The sequence below is a fragment of the Diabrotica virgifera genome, chromosome 8 (assembly GCF_917563875.1).
Source record: "Diabrotica virgifera virgifera chromosome 8, PGI_DIABVI_V3a".
In the NCBI taxonomy this organism is placed as follows: Eukaryota; Metazoa; Arthropoda; class Insecta; order Coleoptera; family Chrysomelidae; genus Diabrotica; species Diabrotica virgifera.
The window spans coordinates 136,170,293-136,186,470 of record NC_065450.1 but is presented as its reverse complement, the minus strand read 5'-3'; the positions used below and the strand labels follow the sequence as shown (position 1 = coordinate 136,186,470).

Genomic DNA, 16,178 nt, shown 5'->3' with positions numbered 1-16,178 from the left:
CTTTTTGTGTCAATTAATTTAATTAAACAATGTTTTTCTTGGGCAACCTGTATAAATAATTATGTTAATGGTTCTATTACCCAATAGAGAATTAAATATATTTTCAAATGAGCTAGCACACGACCCCTATTCCCTACTTAAAAATAAGGGGGGTGAGTGGAAGGGAGGGGGTGGACAAATGACAGATTTATGTGTCGTTAAAATGTGTCCCCCTTAGATCAAAAATCGACCTATTTCGCAATTTCCTTAAAAATCCAATAAATACTGCCAAATATCGAGGTGACCTGTTTTCTTTGGACCACTCAGGTAACACGATCAAACCAGGCAAACATAATCAAACGGCAGAAATAACTAGAAGGATCCGAATGACTTGGGCAGCAGTAGCAAGACTTAGTGATGTGTTGAAGAACAAAAACATACCAATAAATCTAAAGAAAAGGGTATTCAACAGTTGTATTCTACCAATTATAACGTATAGAATGGAGACGATGACACTTACAGAGGTATCAGCCAATAGATTGAGAATAACACAGAGGGCGATCTAACTAGCTATGTTAGGAATATCTCTAAGGGAATATAATATACAAAATGAGAACGAGCGAAGCAGGACGAAGGTCCTGACCTGAACTGTAGGTCCAGATGAGATACTTGCAGAATTACTAAAATGTTTAGACTTTAGACGATGAAACTCTACCGGTACTACTGGATCTATTTAATGAAGTATATAAAACCGGAAAAATCCCTCAAGGATGGTTTGTGTCCACCTTTGTAACAATACCAAAAACAATATATGCCAAAGATTGTTCGGACTATAGAACAATATCACTAATAAGCCACACCCTCAAAATATTTCTGAAGGTGATTTATGGAAGATTATACAGAAAGCTAGAATATGATATGGATGATACCCAATTGGGGTCCTGCAAAGGACTTGGAACAAGAGAGGTATTGTTTGCGTTTAATGTCCTCTCTCAAAGATGGTTAGATATGAACCTGGATATTTATTTCTGTTTCATCGACTTCGAAAAAGCGTTCGACAAGGTCCGACATGAAAGCTAATAGAATTATTGAAAAACAGAGATATAGACAGACAATATTTACGAATTATCATCAATATGTATTGAAATTAAAAGGCCAATTTAAAGATAGAAGAACAAGCATCCCAGAATATTGATATAAAGAGAGGCGTAAGACAGGGTTGTGTTCTATCGCCGCTACTGTTTAACCTGTACAGTGAAGCCATATTTCAGGAAGCGATAGCGGAGCTAAGTGATGGAATCTCTATAAACGGAAGAATAGTAAATAACATAAGATTGGCTGATGACACCGTTGTAATGGCAGACACCCTGGAATCGCTACAAGAATTGCTAAATAGAATTAACGATTATTGCATTTGATACGGACTAAAAATAAACAAGAAAAAAAAAAACTAAATTGATGATGGTCTCAAAAACAGAACATGGAAATGAAAGGTTAATGATAGAGCAAACCCAAATAGAAAAAGTTAAGACATACAAATATCTGGGAACCTGGGTTGATGAGAAAAATGACCAAAACAAAGTAATTAAAGTCCGAATTGAAACTGCAAGGCAAGCATTTATAAAAATAAAGACACTGCTTACAAACAAAGACCTTCAGTCGCCTCTCAGATTGATGGCTCTCAGATGCTACATATTTTCTATATTGCTATACGGAATGGAAGCTTGGACATTGAAGAGACAACACATAGGAAGAATAGAAGCGTTCGAAATGTGGTGTTACAGAAGAATATTGAAAATTCAGTGGGTTCGAAGGATTACCAATGTTGAAGAGCTACGACGTTTAAATAAAGAGTTAGGAGTTATGAAAAGTATAGAAACTAGAAAACTGGAATATTTGGGTCATATTTCCAGAGGACAAAAATATGAGTTGCAGAGAATTATTATGAAAGGAAGGATCCAAGGAAGAAGAAGCATAGGAAGAAGACGCATATGCTGGCTGAGGAACCTTAGAGAATGGTTTAACTGTAGTTTATTACAACTATTTACAGCAGCAGCCAACAAAGTGACCATAGCCATTATGATATCCAACCTCCGATAGGAGAGGGAAAGAAGGACGAAGATGGAAGATGTAATTGGAGGAATTGTGCAAATTAAATGGAACTTGATGTAATTGGAACAAAACATCGAAAGGTGGACGAGAAATATTGTACATTTGAGACCACACGAGCGCAGTTGTAATAGAGGAAGACCAGAAAAACGATGACCAGACGACCTCAAAACAAAAATGGGGAGAAACTGGCACCAAATAGCAGAAAACAGAGAAGAATGGAGAACTCGTAGGGACGCCTTTGTCCAGGAGTGGATGCAAACAGGCTGAAGAAGAAGAAGAAGAAGAAAAATCACCTATATCGATGGTTAAGAGCACAGATATAGTATGTCCACTTTTTGCTGATTTTAAGATAACATTATAAAAATATTCAGTAGGGTCATATGAATGTTCTGCATAATTATTGTAAGTCCAGAATGATTGTAAATGGGTTAAACGGCCTTGCCAAAATATAGTATTTCCCATTTGTACTAAAAACCAACTTGCACAGATATTTCATGTCCGTTTGGAAGTGCACAAACATAGTATGTTTTGGGACATACAATGTTAGTGCTCACGCGATCAAACTTATCATGGCTGTAAATATTATTTGACCGGACACGCAGTAACATGCGCCTTATGTTGTATGTCCATACACATTTTCAAAAAAAATATTTTTTAACCCAATAATACATGATATTTTAAAAAATATCTACATTAAGCTAATAATAATACCCGAACTTATTACCCAAACATTATGATATATCGGTATATCAGCAGTATCAAACAAAAAGTAATGCGAAAACTTCAAAACGTTCTCCTCAACAATTAAGATATTTGGACATACTATATCTGCGCTCTTAACCATCGATATATTCGAGTTTGTTGATGAGAATTATTCTTCTTCATGTTCATCTCCTCTAAGAAGATTGGCAACTATCACGGTAATTCGCACTTTCGATACCACTGCTCTAAAGAGATCAACAAAAGTGCAGTAAAACCAAGCTCTCAAATTGTTTAACCAGGGGATGAGCCTTCTTCCACAACTCCTACTGTCCTGTATTCTTCCTTGTATTATTAATTATTGCAACAAGTTATAACGCTCGCCTCTCATGACATGTCCCAGATAGTGGGTCCCAGTTTTCTAGCTTTAATTGTATTTGAAATTTCTTTATCTTTTCCTATTCTTAACAGAAGATCCAGACAAAAGATCTATGGCGCGCATACCTGTATGTGCGCCATTGGTAAATATTAGACTCTTAATTGTATGTCAAAAAATGTGAAATAAGTACGTCTTAAAACCCACCAAATTTTATTTGCATATCTCAACCGGTTTAAAGCAATAAATGAAATGTCAGTTTGTAAGAAAAATGTCAACACCTGCTATCTCGGAAACGAAGCATTTGCAGACATATGTTTATATAGCAAACGGTCATAATTTTTTCATTTAGAATTACCCCTTAAAGTTTGCCATACTTATTTAAAAACACCCTGTATTGATGAAAAACATGGCTATCTGGGTTTTAATTTCAGTATTTTATAAATGCTAGAATATTCCACAGCATGATGCAAACTTTGAGAAAAAACAGTTTGATTCGTACACCCGGTATTTAAAGGAAATTTACATGTTTAGCAATAATATTATGACAGAAATGTTGGTAAAGAGTAAGGCTATAACATATTAAAAAACCACTTAAATCGGACAACAGGTTTAGGAAATTAGAGACATCAAAAATGACCCATTTTTAAATTAGGCGGATAATTTTAGCCCAGAGTGTATCTGTGATATTTAATTGTCCGCATTCTTATAATAATTTTCAAAAAATCAACTTTAATTTTTAGTTAAGAAAAATTATGTTAAACTCTTATTTTAAATGGGACCGTGCAAGTTCGGCAAAGCGACCCCTATTTCTACGCTCTGTACTATTATTCGCACTTTTAATTATATTGGCCAATTATATTAGTCCTGGTTACTGGATAATTGTCAAGGCCATAGTCCAAAAAAAATAATAAGAAGAAAAAATAAGATTCAGGTTATGTTATGAAAACATCAACAATTGTATGTAGTAAATGAAATTAGTTATTAAAATGCAGTACTGCAAGCAAAATACAATTAATTAAATTTACCTTTATATAATAATTGCATATCATATCAATATTGTGGAGCAATATATAATTTTTCTGCTTCATTGACAGAAGGTATGAAATATACGTCAATTTGACAATTTCAATTGACAATATGAATTATTTAAGATAGTTGCAATATTTCTCCGCGACTCGCGCAGGGTCGTTTCTCGTTTCCCTTTCCAAGTACTTGCACACCGCGAATAAGTACTTTTTCAGTAAAATGGTCTTCCTTATAATGTAGCGATCGTCACTTTTAAAATTTAAAATCAAATAGGGATCTTACATTGTTTATAAGTAAAAAATGACTTTTTACTTAATCTTTTGAATATTTTATTTATTGCATTTTTATCACAAATTAATCAAGAGCAGTTGTGAAATACCTGTATCAAAGAATGTCACGAAAAAGACTTTTACTTTGCTAATTTCTCTGGGCTATTAGCCCAATATCATATTCAAACACGTCATAAGACTTTTTAATGTATTTGTTAAGGTTCCCTACTGGTAAACATGTTTTTCTTATACGGTCTCATATTATTTGCAGTACCTACCGTAATTATTGGCCGCTTTATTTTTTCGTTCAAGGTTTGATTGTAACTCAAGACAAATATTATGGAACAATATATTAAAATATTACAAAGAAATTGAAATATTGTAAATACTAACCATTGACGTCATGTATTTGAAAATTTTAGATAAACGGTGAATTAAAAACAACAGTCAAATACAGGTAAATTTCTCTCTATAATTGCATAGAATATCAAAAGATAAATTATTGTAACTTACGTGTAGGGTAGTATTCAGAAGATACGACGTTTGGTGATGAAAGTGGCCTAAAACAAAAAATAATGTTAGAAGAGAGACCAATAGTGTTAAAATCATAATAATATGATGTATAGTCGAAGCGAAAATCGGTCAGTATGCGCAACCAAGTGGCGGTGTCAATGTTCGGTATAAATATTTAAGTAATTCGAGAAGCCGCTTTAAAGATAAGACATTTTAACATCCCATTAATCATTGTGCATTATTCATTTTAAAACTTACAGTACACGCTTGTATATGAGTATTTACAGTTAAAATAATTAGACGATAAATATTACGCAAGAGAAATTGAACGTTTCTTCTACTTTTAATGAAAACCAAAGCAACTTTATTAGCGGAACCGAATTCAAAATTATTTTTCACATTATATTTGAAACATTTGGTTAAACATCTCATTTTTGTCGGTAAAGAAATATATTAATTTGTCTTGACTAAATTACGGTTCTGTTGATATCCGAGAATACGAGTAGGCCTGGATCCCGCGTACCAAAACAAAGTTTATTAATAGCAAGTACACCTTGTATATGAGTATTTACAGTTGAAATGATTAGACGATAAATATTACGCAAGAGAAATTGAACGTTTCTTCTCCTTTTAATGACAACAAAAGCAACTGCAGTGGCGGAACCGAATTCAAAATTATTTTCCACATCATATTTGAAACGTTACTTGGTTAAAACATCTCATTTTTGTCGGTAAAAAAATATATTAATTTGTCTTGACTAAATTACGGTTATGTTGATATCTGAGAATACTTGTAAGCCTGGATCCCGCGTACCAAAAAAAAAGTTTATTAATAGCAAGCTGAAAATTTGTTAATAGCGTAACGGTTTCTAGTTGGACAAACTTTGATGTACGTGAACACTGAAACAGAGGAAGTTTTAATTGTGGAAAAGGTTTCGAACGTCAGACTGCAAAAACGTCCCATGTATTTTGTCGGACAGAACTTCCAATTGATTTGTTACCATTTCATTTAACTCTCATGCAAAAATAAGACTGCTATATACCACCAATAAAATTCCTGTCATTTGATATTAGTCCAGGGCGCATCTGTTTTGAGATGGACGTTGAGAGGTGACTCAAGTTTTTGCAGAAATTGCTTGAAAATAAATCAAATAATATAATATTTGAGTTATCCTCCCTCTCAAAAAGGTCCGGAACATTGTTTAAATAATGAAAATATCAAAAAAACGAAGGAAAAATTCGATTTCTTTCTTCGTTTTTTGATTATAACTTTAAAAGTTTTCATTTTCGAGAAAAGTTGTACTAACATAAAAGTTGCGAAATTAAATTTCCTACAATATAGAATTGGTTAAAGATTTAAAAAATAGTCACCCTAGTTGCAAAATAGCAATAATTGCGAAAAAACCATACAAAAACAAGTATTCGCATTTTACGTTTTTAAACTATTTATGCTACATTTAGGACCTTCATATTTCACCCAGAAAAACTATATGACATAGTAAAACAATACTGTAAATTTCATTCAGATCGGTTTAATAGATTTTGCAAAATAAATTTTGTAATCCAGCTTTCGCAAAAAAAATTCATTTTTTCAAAATTTTACAGGACTGAAAATAAAGCAGATAGCAAGTTGAATTTTTTTTTGCGTATAGAAGTGTACTGTACCTTTCATTTGCAATTTGCAGAATTAAAATCGATTAATTACCACGGCGTCAGGAAATTTTTTAAATAAACATTAATTTTTGGTGCTACGCGCAGGACAGCGGTGTTCGATTCACACAAATTGATTTCCACCAAAATGTCTTCCAATCTTTATCTAATATATTATTTTCTTACTGTATATTTTGTTGTATTTTAATATTTTAATTCCACAAAAATCAAACTAATTTTATTATTGTTTGTGAAATATTGTTTAAACAATTGCATATGTTTAAAAATAATAAACTTTTATTCTCTAAGTTAAAATATATGAACAAAGAAAGTTTTTGCTAATAAAAGTGTTATTTCAAAGGATAGAGTATGTGTTTTTATTTTGCAATAAACAAATTTATTTATTTATATCGAAATGTAATAAAAATTAAAATGTATCAATCATTACCAAAGGTCATTGGAATGCCCAATCAGAGCAAACTATCCGCTGTCCTGCGCGTAGCACCAATAATTAATGTTTATTTAAAAAAATTCCTGACGCCGTGGTGTTAATCGACTTTAATTTTGCAAAATTGCGCATAAAAGGTACAGTACACTTCTATACGCAAAAAAAATTCAACTTGCTATCTGCTTTATATTCAGTCCTGTAACATTTTGAAAAAATGAATTTTTTTTGCGAAAACTGGATTGCAAAATTTATTTTGCAAAATCTATTAAACCGATCTTAATGAACTTTACAGTATTGTTTTACTGTATCATATAGCTTTTCTGGGTGAAATATGAAGGTCCTAAGTGTAGTATAAATGGTTGAAAAACGTAAAATGAGAATACTTGTTTTTGTATGGTTTTTTCCCAATTATTGCTATTTTGCACCAAGGGTGACTATTTCTTAAATTTTTATCCAATTTTATATTATTGGAAATTTAATTACACAACTTTTATGACAATGCAGCTTTTCTTGGAAATAAATACTTTTAAAGTTATAATAAAAAAACGAAGAAAAAAATCGAATTTTTCCTTAATTTTTTGACATTTTGATTATTTAAACAATGTTCCGGACCTTTTTGAGAGGGAGGATAGCTCAAATATTATTATTTGATTTATTTTCAAGCAATTTCTGCAAAAAAAATTGAGTCACCTCTCAACGTCCAAATGTACTAATATTTTTACAGATGCGCCCTGGTCTATATGTTCTACGTGTCGGACTTATTAAAATGAACAACATATTTTCCGGACAAACATTTTTTTATATATAACATGAGGAGCAGACTTTCAAATCGCACTTTATTCATTTTTTACATTTTTCAGGAAATGAGAAGAACTGCCACTCCGTTATTAATAAAGTTAAGAGAAACACACAAAATATGAAAAAATGTACTTTTTTATTACCAATTTGCCTGTTTATAAGTAACAACAAACTTTATTAGTTTTTTCAAAAAAAATTTTTTTGATGGAGAAAACGCTGTTTGATTGTCTTTAAAGGATAAAATGTAGTTTGATTGTCCCTAAATGATAGAAAAATAAAAAATATAAACAAAAGATGCATTTCTGCGTGTTTGGAAAGCAATATAGAAAATTAAAAAAAATCATATGACATGGATATCATCCTCCAGAAGGCAGCAAAATTCTTCTTCATCTTCACATTGATCGCAGGTCTGGTCTTTTTCAATTATATTTTCACGGTATTATCTTTCAAAATTGAATCTAACCACGTAAACTCTGGATCTAACGCCCATTCTTTGCCAGATAAACTAACTAAAAATTGTGATAAGCTATCCAGTTTTTTTTTTCTTAACAGCATGCTTCATTGGCAATTCCGGCAGTACTATGTTACTTTGACTGAAAAAAACATTTTAGAAAAGTCAATATTTCTGTACAAAACTCTGAAAGTAAAATCAGAGCCTAGCTTACAAACTTGTCCTTTCTTAAATCAGTCTTTTTTAGAAAGTCAGTCAACGCGGAACTTATTTCAACCACACCTCTTCCTGCTTTATGCTCAAGCCATTTATAAAAAACAAACGGTTTTTGTTAAAATATATGTCACACAAAATGCAAAATAAAGTCGTTATGTGGTAAAAAAGCATTGCGAGACACACTAATCGCATTTTGTCCAAAATAGTGCTATTTGTTTGTCTCTCGGTAGTGGAAAAATGCGTTGTTTGTCTACTTGATTTTTGAAGCCAAAAATATACGTGAAAGTACGCTTAGAATGTCTAAGGGCCGGTTGTTCGAACGCTAATCAACATTAATCACTATCAGATATTTAATTACTGTCACAACTGTCAATGTCAACTTTGGTTGGGTTGCTTAAAACATAGTTAATTATAATTCTGAGATTAGTTCTGTGCTCTGCGCGTAGAGTGAGTTAAGTCCAAAAATGGTCGAAATGAGGTAATGCACTATCTGTATGTTAGGATTTGATATCTACATGGTGTATAATTTGTAAAGTCCAATTCCATTCCTAAACTGAGATATGCATTTTACACAAATGAAAAACAGTCAATACTAACTGTGTAATGCGTGTTAAGTCCTGAACTTGGACATATCACACTTTACACTAAACATTATTTAAGAAATAGGAAGACTCAGTGTGTTAAGTCCCACAATTTTGAGACTTAACATACTGTACACTAATAAGTTATTGCGTTGACTCTTTGTACGCTGCGCGCCGTTAAAGCTGATTTGGCTATTTTACTAGTCAGTGGCATATTGATTAGGTCCTTTCAAACGAGCTTGTATTTTAATGAACAACATAACGATTTAAAGATTTTAGTTGGAGTTTTCTTCTGTGATTATTTTGTTGGTTTAGTTGAAGGAATTTAGTTAAAAGTTTAACCTTCTGTGATTATTTGTTGGTTATTTCAAGGAATTTAGTTAAAAGTTTAACCATGTCATCCAGAGCACAACACATATTGGACATGTTAAAAAACGATGAACTTGAGTCTGAAGAAAGTCTAGGTAAGTTTTATTTAATTTTTAATAGTGCTGTAGAATTTGGGCCGTGCTACCAATGATCTATTAAACTTTTAATTGCAAAAACTTTTACTTTCGATGGTAAGAATGAGCCGTTTCACTTTTAGACAAAGAAATATAAAGCTCCCTTTGTTATTTTTTTGATAGATCGTTCATAATACGGTTGTTTTTCTTAACACTAACATACTGTAGTGAGCTATAGTTAATAGTTATTCATCATCATTCTCTTTTCCTTATCCCTATGCAGGGTGGGCTTCCCTAATTGAATTTCTCCACACAATTCTATCTTGGGTCATATCAATGTTAATACCCTTTACCAACATATCCTGCCTTATCGTCTCCCACCCAAGTCTTCTTTGGTCTTCCTCTCCTACTCCTTTCAAGAATCCCAAGAATCTGCACTTCAGCTATTCTTTGTATTGGGTGATTAACGTCTCGACATTGAACATGACCAATCCATCTTAAACTCTGCTCTTTCATTTTGGCATCAATTGGTGCCACACCTAGACTTCCCCTAATATACTCATTTCTAATTTTGTCCTTTTTTGTCACACCTCTCATCCATCTAAGAATTCTCATTTCCGCCACATGAATTCGTTGTTCCTTTTTCTTTTTCACTGCCAACATTCAATTCTGTACCTACATCATAGGCGGTCTTATGACTGTTTTACAGAATTTTCCCTTCAGCTTCTTTGGAACTTTCTGTCACACAACACACCACTTGCTTTCTTCCACTTCATCCATCCAACCCTAATTCTACTGCATGCATCTTCATATATTTCTCTCAAATACTCCAAATACTCTGTCTTTGCCCTACTAAATTTTAAGAGACTTTTCCTCCAGAGCTTGTCTCCACTGTTCCAGTTTTTGTTCTAAGTCTCTTTTCACTATTTCTTATTAACACTACGTCATCAGCATTGACACTACAACACTGCATCATACGTAATAGTTATTGCTTAACAATAATTTTTTTCTGCTTGAAATAGTACAGAGGGGGAAATGTAACTTTCCTCCTGAGTAAAACATGATTTTTTGTCGGGTAAAGTTCGAAAAATTGTATATTGTACAGTGGCTGAAGTTTGTCAAAAACTAGCCTGTAATAATTTACTATAAGAATTCCTTAGACCGTAATCAACCATTTCAATGCATTAGTTTCAAAATAAGAGGCAAAGAAAACATTAGCAAAATGGACCCTAGTTTACGTTACCCAGGAAAAAATCCTATACCTAAGAAGAAAAAAAATGACCTCCTCGACCTGCTTCCATACATTTCACCAGTATATCACCAATTCTATAAAGACTTAATTACCTCAAATGAAGCAGAGGATACCTACCCTGATGACATTCCTTATGAAGAAAATGAAGAGATAGTACAACCAGTCGACAAAAAAATGAAGGTAAATGTGAAACCCACGAAAAAAATGACAGTTTCCCAAGAAAATAAACCAACCAAGCAAACTGGCAGGAAGAAGAGAAAAAATGTAAATACTAAATAATAAAAAAAATATTATTTTTTTTCCTTTATATTAGTTTTTCTTTATTTTTGGTATTATTTTACTTACTTAGTATTATTATTTACTCGGTTTATGATGAATAAACAGAAGTTTTTATCTTGCGTTTTTGCATTTTTCTATTTTTATTAAAACCTGTTACTTTGGTCTTAAGAATCCCCATTATTATTATTAAATAAATATTATTTTTTATGCTTCTCGTAATAGTTTGTGTTTTGCGTTAAGCGTGTTAAGTTCATGATATTTGTGCAAATTGTGTTAAGTCCATGTAAGAAAAAGTTTATTATTTTTTTTATAATACCGATATGGTTTATTAATATTATTTATTGACTATTCTATTGAAAGAAATAAATATTTAATTGATCAAAATTATTTAGAAAACTTTTTAGGGATACGTTATTGTAATAACTCCAAAAGTATAACTTGAACAGACGATTGCAAACTTTAAACGCGTTTATCTCAAAACAGTGTTTTAGGACTTAACTCTCTTTACGCACAGAGCACAGAGTTAGTCAATTAACATAACAATTATCAACATAATTGATTAACTAATTTCATAATTGTCATCAATAATTATGTTTTCGGCAACCCAACCAAAGTTATACCTAATAAAGAATGTTTTGACAAATATAACGCCACCTTTAAGTCGTAATGTAAAAATATGGACAAAGTGCGATTTGAAAGTCTGCTCCTCATATAAAGTTTGCTATTGAATAAACTTAAAAAAACAACCTGATAGTTTTCACAATCATAAACTTGTCAGAATGACATGTTCCACAACTAAAATCACGTTCCACAGTTAAGACTTCTCCTGTTCCAGTGTTCCCATTCATCAAAGTTTGTCCGACTAGACACCGTTAAGTTAGTAACAAATTTTTAGCTTGCCATTAATAAACTTATTTTGGTACGCGGAATCCAGGCCTATTGATATTCACACAATTTTGCCGAACTGATTTTGTTATATTCGGTTTAAATTTTCTAGCCGAATTCCGAGCGTACTATAACACCAGGGAAATAAGGCAGAAATGCACCATCTTCGGGCAATTGAGCAGCCAGGTTTCAAATGGGTTTTTTGGGCACTATATACCTAATACATTATACACATATACGTCACAGTTCCGACGAGAATTTTAGTTATTAACAAATAACCGTCAAAAATGGCAGTTTTTTCGTTTAAATCGCTACAGGTAATCATTTTTTAGTAGATGAGCAAAGGTTTAAAATGGCAGTTTTTGAATTTTGGTCCGATTATTTGTTGCTTCGGAAATTGCAAAATAAAACTAAAATTTCGAAAATCAAAAATTTGCTATAGCTTTTGCGAAAATGAACTTATGACTTTTATATTGCATGAAAAGTTGAGTGAAATAGTTCATATAATGCACAAAAAATTTCAAGAGGATTCGCCAAATAGAAGATTCATCAAATCTTATTAAATTTGTTTATCCCTCGGAGCTTCTTTTGCAAATGTTATTGCTCAGAAAATATAAATTATAAAGCGATTTTTCTGGTACCACATGAAAGAAAAAGACCAATATTTTCTTTATTAAAAAAAAGTCAACAAAAAATCATTTTTGCTATTAAAAAAATATTTTAATAAAGTAAAGCAATTTTTTGGCTTATAAATAATTTGATTAACTTGTTAATATTAACTGTAGACTAAATCCACTTTGTTAGTTGTAAAGTTGATATTTTTACACAAATTATCACAAAAAAATTTCGCCTAGGTCAATTAAGGACAAAGTTAGCCACTTTCTGTTATTTAATTCACAGCTATTCTGTTTATAATAACTAAGCAACCTAACTAGCACCATTTTGACGTTCCAGGTATATAGTTTATGTGTAACCATTTTGAGTAAACTTTGAACTTCAACAGAAAGGTTATTAAAGTTTTAAAAATGTCGTCTTAACGAAATCGGCTCGGGGCCGGTGGACGGGAATTATCAAAATTCGTGCCCTTAAAAAATGAAACTGATTCTTCAAACATATGCTGCGATTATTATCTTAGAAGCTTGTTGATGGATATTGATAATAATATTTTTTTAATTTCTACGTAGGTACTCGTAGTCTTGTAGAGTACGTTATGTGTACATATCCCCACCTAAGATTGCAAAATGTTAGGGGGTACCCCCCTTATAACTTACTTCTTCTTCTTCATGTACCATGTCCTTTCAGAACGTTGGTTACCATCATAGCTATCCTAATTTTATTCACTGTCACCCTAAAGAGCATGCTTGTATCAACACCATACCAATCTCGCAAGGTCTTCAACCATGAGGTTCTTCTTCGTCCTGGACCGCGTTTGCCTGCTATTTTTCCTTGCATAATATTTTGTAGCAACCTATATTTGGGACCTCTCATTACATGTCCCAAGTACTCCAGCTTTCTCTGCTTGATGCTTTTTATGATCTCAGTAGTCTTGCTGAGACGTTCTAGTATTGTGGAGTTTCGAATCTTCTCCACCCAGGAAACTTTTAAAATTCTTCTATAGCACCACATTTCGAAAGCCTCAAGGCGATTTAGATCGATTTTATTCACAGTCTTATTCAGGACTCGACACCATAAAGTAAGACCGAGAACACGTAGCAGCGAAGTAGGCGGATCCTCAATGCCAATTTTAGGTCTCTGTTACATAACACCTTGGACATCCTTCTACAAGCGGCTCTAGCCTGCTCTATCCTAGATCAAATTTCGCCGTGACTTTCTGCGTTACAATTTAGTTGCTGTCCAAGGTAAACGATTTTATCAACTTGCTCAAGTTTGGTATTATTTACATATATAGACGGTTTTATATGCTGCTGTTTACTTATTACGAGTATTTTGGTTTTCCGTATGTTCAGATCCAGACCTGCCTCCCTACAACTCTCAACGACACTATCAAGTAGTGTTTGCAGATCTTCTTGACTAGAAACTAGGAGTACTGTATCGTGCGCATATCGCAAATTATTGATGACTTCACGTTGAAAAGCAGTGGTGACAAGAGGCATCCATGCCGTATTCCTCTTTTAATATTAAGAGCCTGTGATTCCACACCATCTACTAAAACTGATGTTGTTTGATTCCAATATAAATTTGCAATTATTCGAACATCTCTGCCGTCCAAGCCTATGTCTTTTAGAGCTTCGATCAATATAGAGTGCTTAACACGATCAAATATACGAGAAGTTCCATAACAACCATATCTAGGATGAAATTTGGACATGCTTGCTATTCGGTACATTTATACAAAATAAAAATAATTGATAACAATCTTTGTTATATTTGCAATGAAACGGCTGACTTGGATCATATATTTTTTAATTGTAAGAAGTACTCACATCAGTCGGACATTCTTACCAAAAATTTAAGAAATTTAAACGTTTACGGTCCCTATAATGTTATGTATCTTTTGGCACTGAGTGATAAACGTATTTTTGATTTTATTTTGTTTTTCCTATATGACTGTAAAATTAAGTTATAGAATGACTAGATTATGCTTGTAACCTTAAATGTCTTTCCTTTTCATTGCCTACATGCCTGCCTTACCGTGTGGGGTGGGTATGTAGGTAATCAATAATTATTAAGAAAAAATAAAAACCCTTGAATGAGAAAAGTGTGACCTTTGTCCGTATCACAAAAATTTTAATTAAGATTAATTTAGCAAAAATTTACTTTGAAAATAAAATATTTATTATATCTATTCTTAACAAAAAGGTCGGTCAGACTTAGATAACCTTAACTTAGATTACTAATTAGATAGTTTAGATAAGATATATTATGTTTATATATGTAATATTTACTTTGTTTCTGGCCGCATGGTCTAATCCTAAAGCCAATAAAAAAACACGATCAAATGCCTTTTGGAAGTCAATAAAACAACAGTATATGTCTACAGATACATCTCGACATCTTTGAGCAAGTACGTGCATTCCAAACAATGCCTCTCTCCTTCCAAACCCGTTACGGAAACCAAACTTTGTGCCATCCAGGTATTCGTATTCCTCGCATTTATTGTAGATACGACCATGTATTACCTTCAGAAAATTTTCAATAAATGGTTTAACAAACTGATGGTTCTATAATCAGCACAGGTTTTTGCTGTTGTCTTCTTAGGTAGAGCTATAAACAGTGAATCAGACCAGCCATTAGGAAGTTGTCCGCTGGCATAAATGGTATTGAAAAACAAAGTTATAGCCTCTAAAACATTGCTATTATTTATAAGGTGGTGAACTACTCCTATCGTCTTCGAATAGGTTCGTAACGTAATTTTCCCATTCTTTAAGTTTGTCCTCTACTTCAAATATTACTTTACCATGTTCATCTTGTAGCAATGCAGTTTGTTTCTTATTGAAGATACCAGCCGCTTCTTTCACTTTTTTATACATGTTAAACGTGTCATATTTGTTTTTAAGTTCTTCAATGTCTTGACACTGTTTGGCTAGATGTTGACTCTTTGCTTCTCGTATTTTACGTCGAATTTCTTTTTGTGTGCTGTTATAAAGTGTTTCGTTGTTTTTCGCTAATCACCGTTGTTCCATCAAATCCAGTATGTCTTCTGTCATCCAAGCCTGCATTTTAGCTTTGACCTGCCTTGCCTGACACAGATTTCTTTTACTGTTGTTATGATTTTATTTAAGCCCTCATCGACATTCTCACCGATATTTTCCCAGATTAAATTTTTGTTCAGTTGTCTTTGAACTGATTCCTTAACTTTCTCGTCTTGTAATTGGGCTGTATCGATATTTTTGCGAGACTTCTTTTTGATCACATTTTTTAATTTTAATTGGGTTACAGCTACTATGAGATTGTGATCAGGCCCAATATCAGCACCTGGATAAGCTTTAACTGATTTGATGCAGCTTCTAAATCGATTTTTTATTAGAATGCAGTCGATTTGGTTCCTAATAATTTTGTCCTCTGATTCTGCATTTGACTTCCAGGTGTAGAGTCTTCACGGTGGTAGTTTAAAGTGAGTATTCGATATAATGAAATCGTGTTATTGACAGAACTGAACAAGTCTATCTCCACGTTCGTTTCTGTTTCCCAAGCCATAATCCCCCACAATGTTCAAACAGCGTCCTTTGCCGACTTT

At 32.7% G+C, this 16,178-nt stretch overlaps 1 protein-coding gene across 2 annotated transcripts in view; it reads right to left on the bottom strand.

Annotated features, from left to right (window-relative positions):
• Nucleotides 1-16,178, bottom strand: part of LOC126890385 (prolactin-releasing peptide receptor-like) — a 1,660,146-nt gene that overhangs the window by 1,219,385 nt on the left and 424,583 nt on the right. For both annotated transcript variants that reach the window (XM_050659276.1, XM_050659277.1), the window contains exon 3: nucleotides 4,978-5,024. The gene's annotated coding sequence lies outside the window, so the exon portion shown is untranslated. The remainder of the gene's footprint in view (nucleotides 1-4,977; nucleotides 5,025-16,178) is intronic.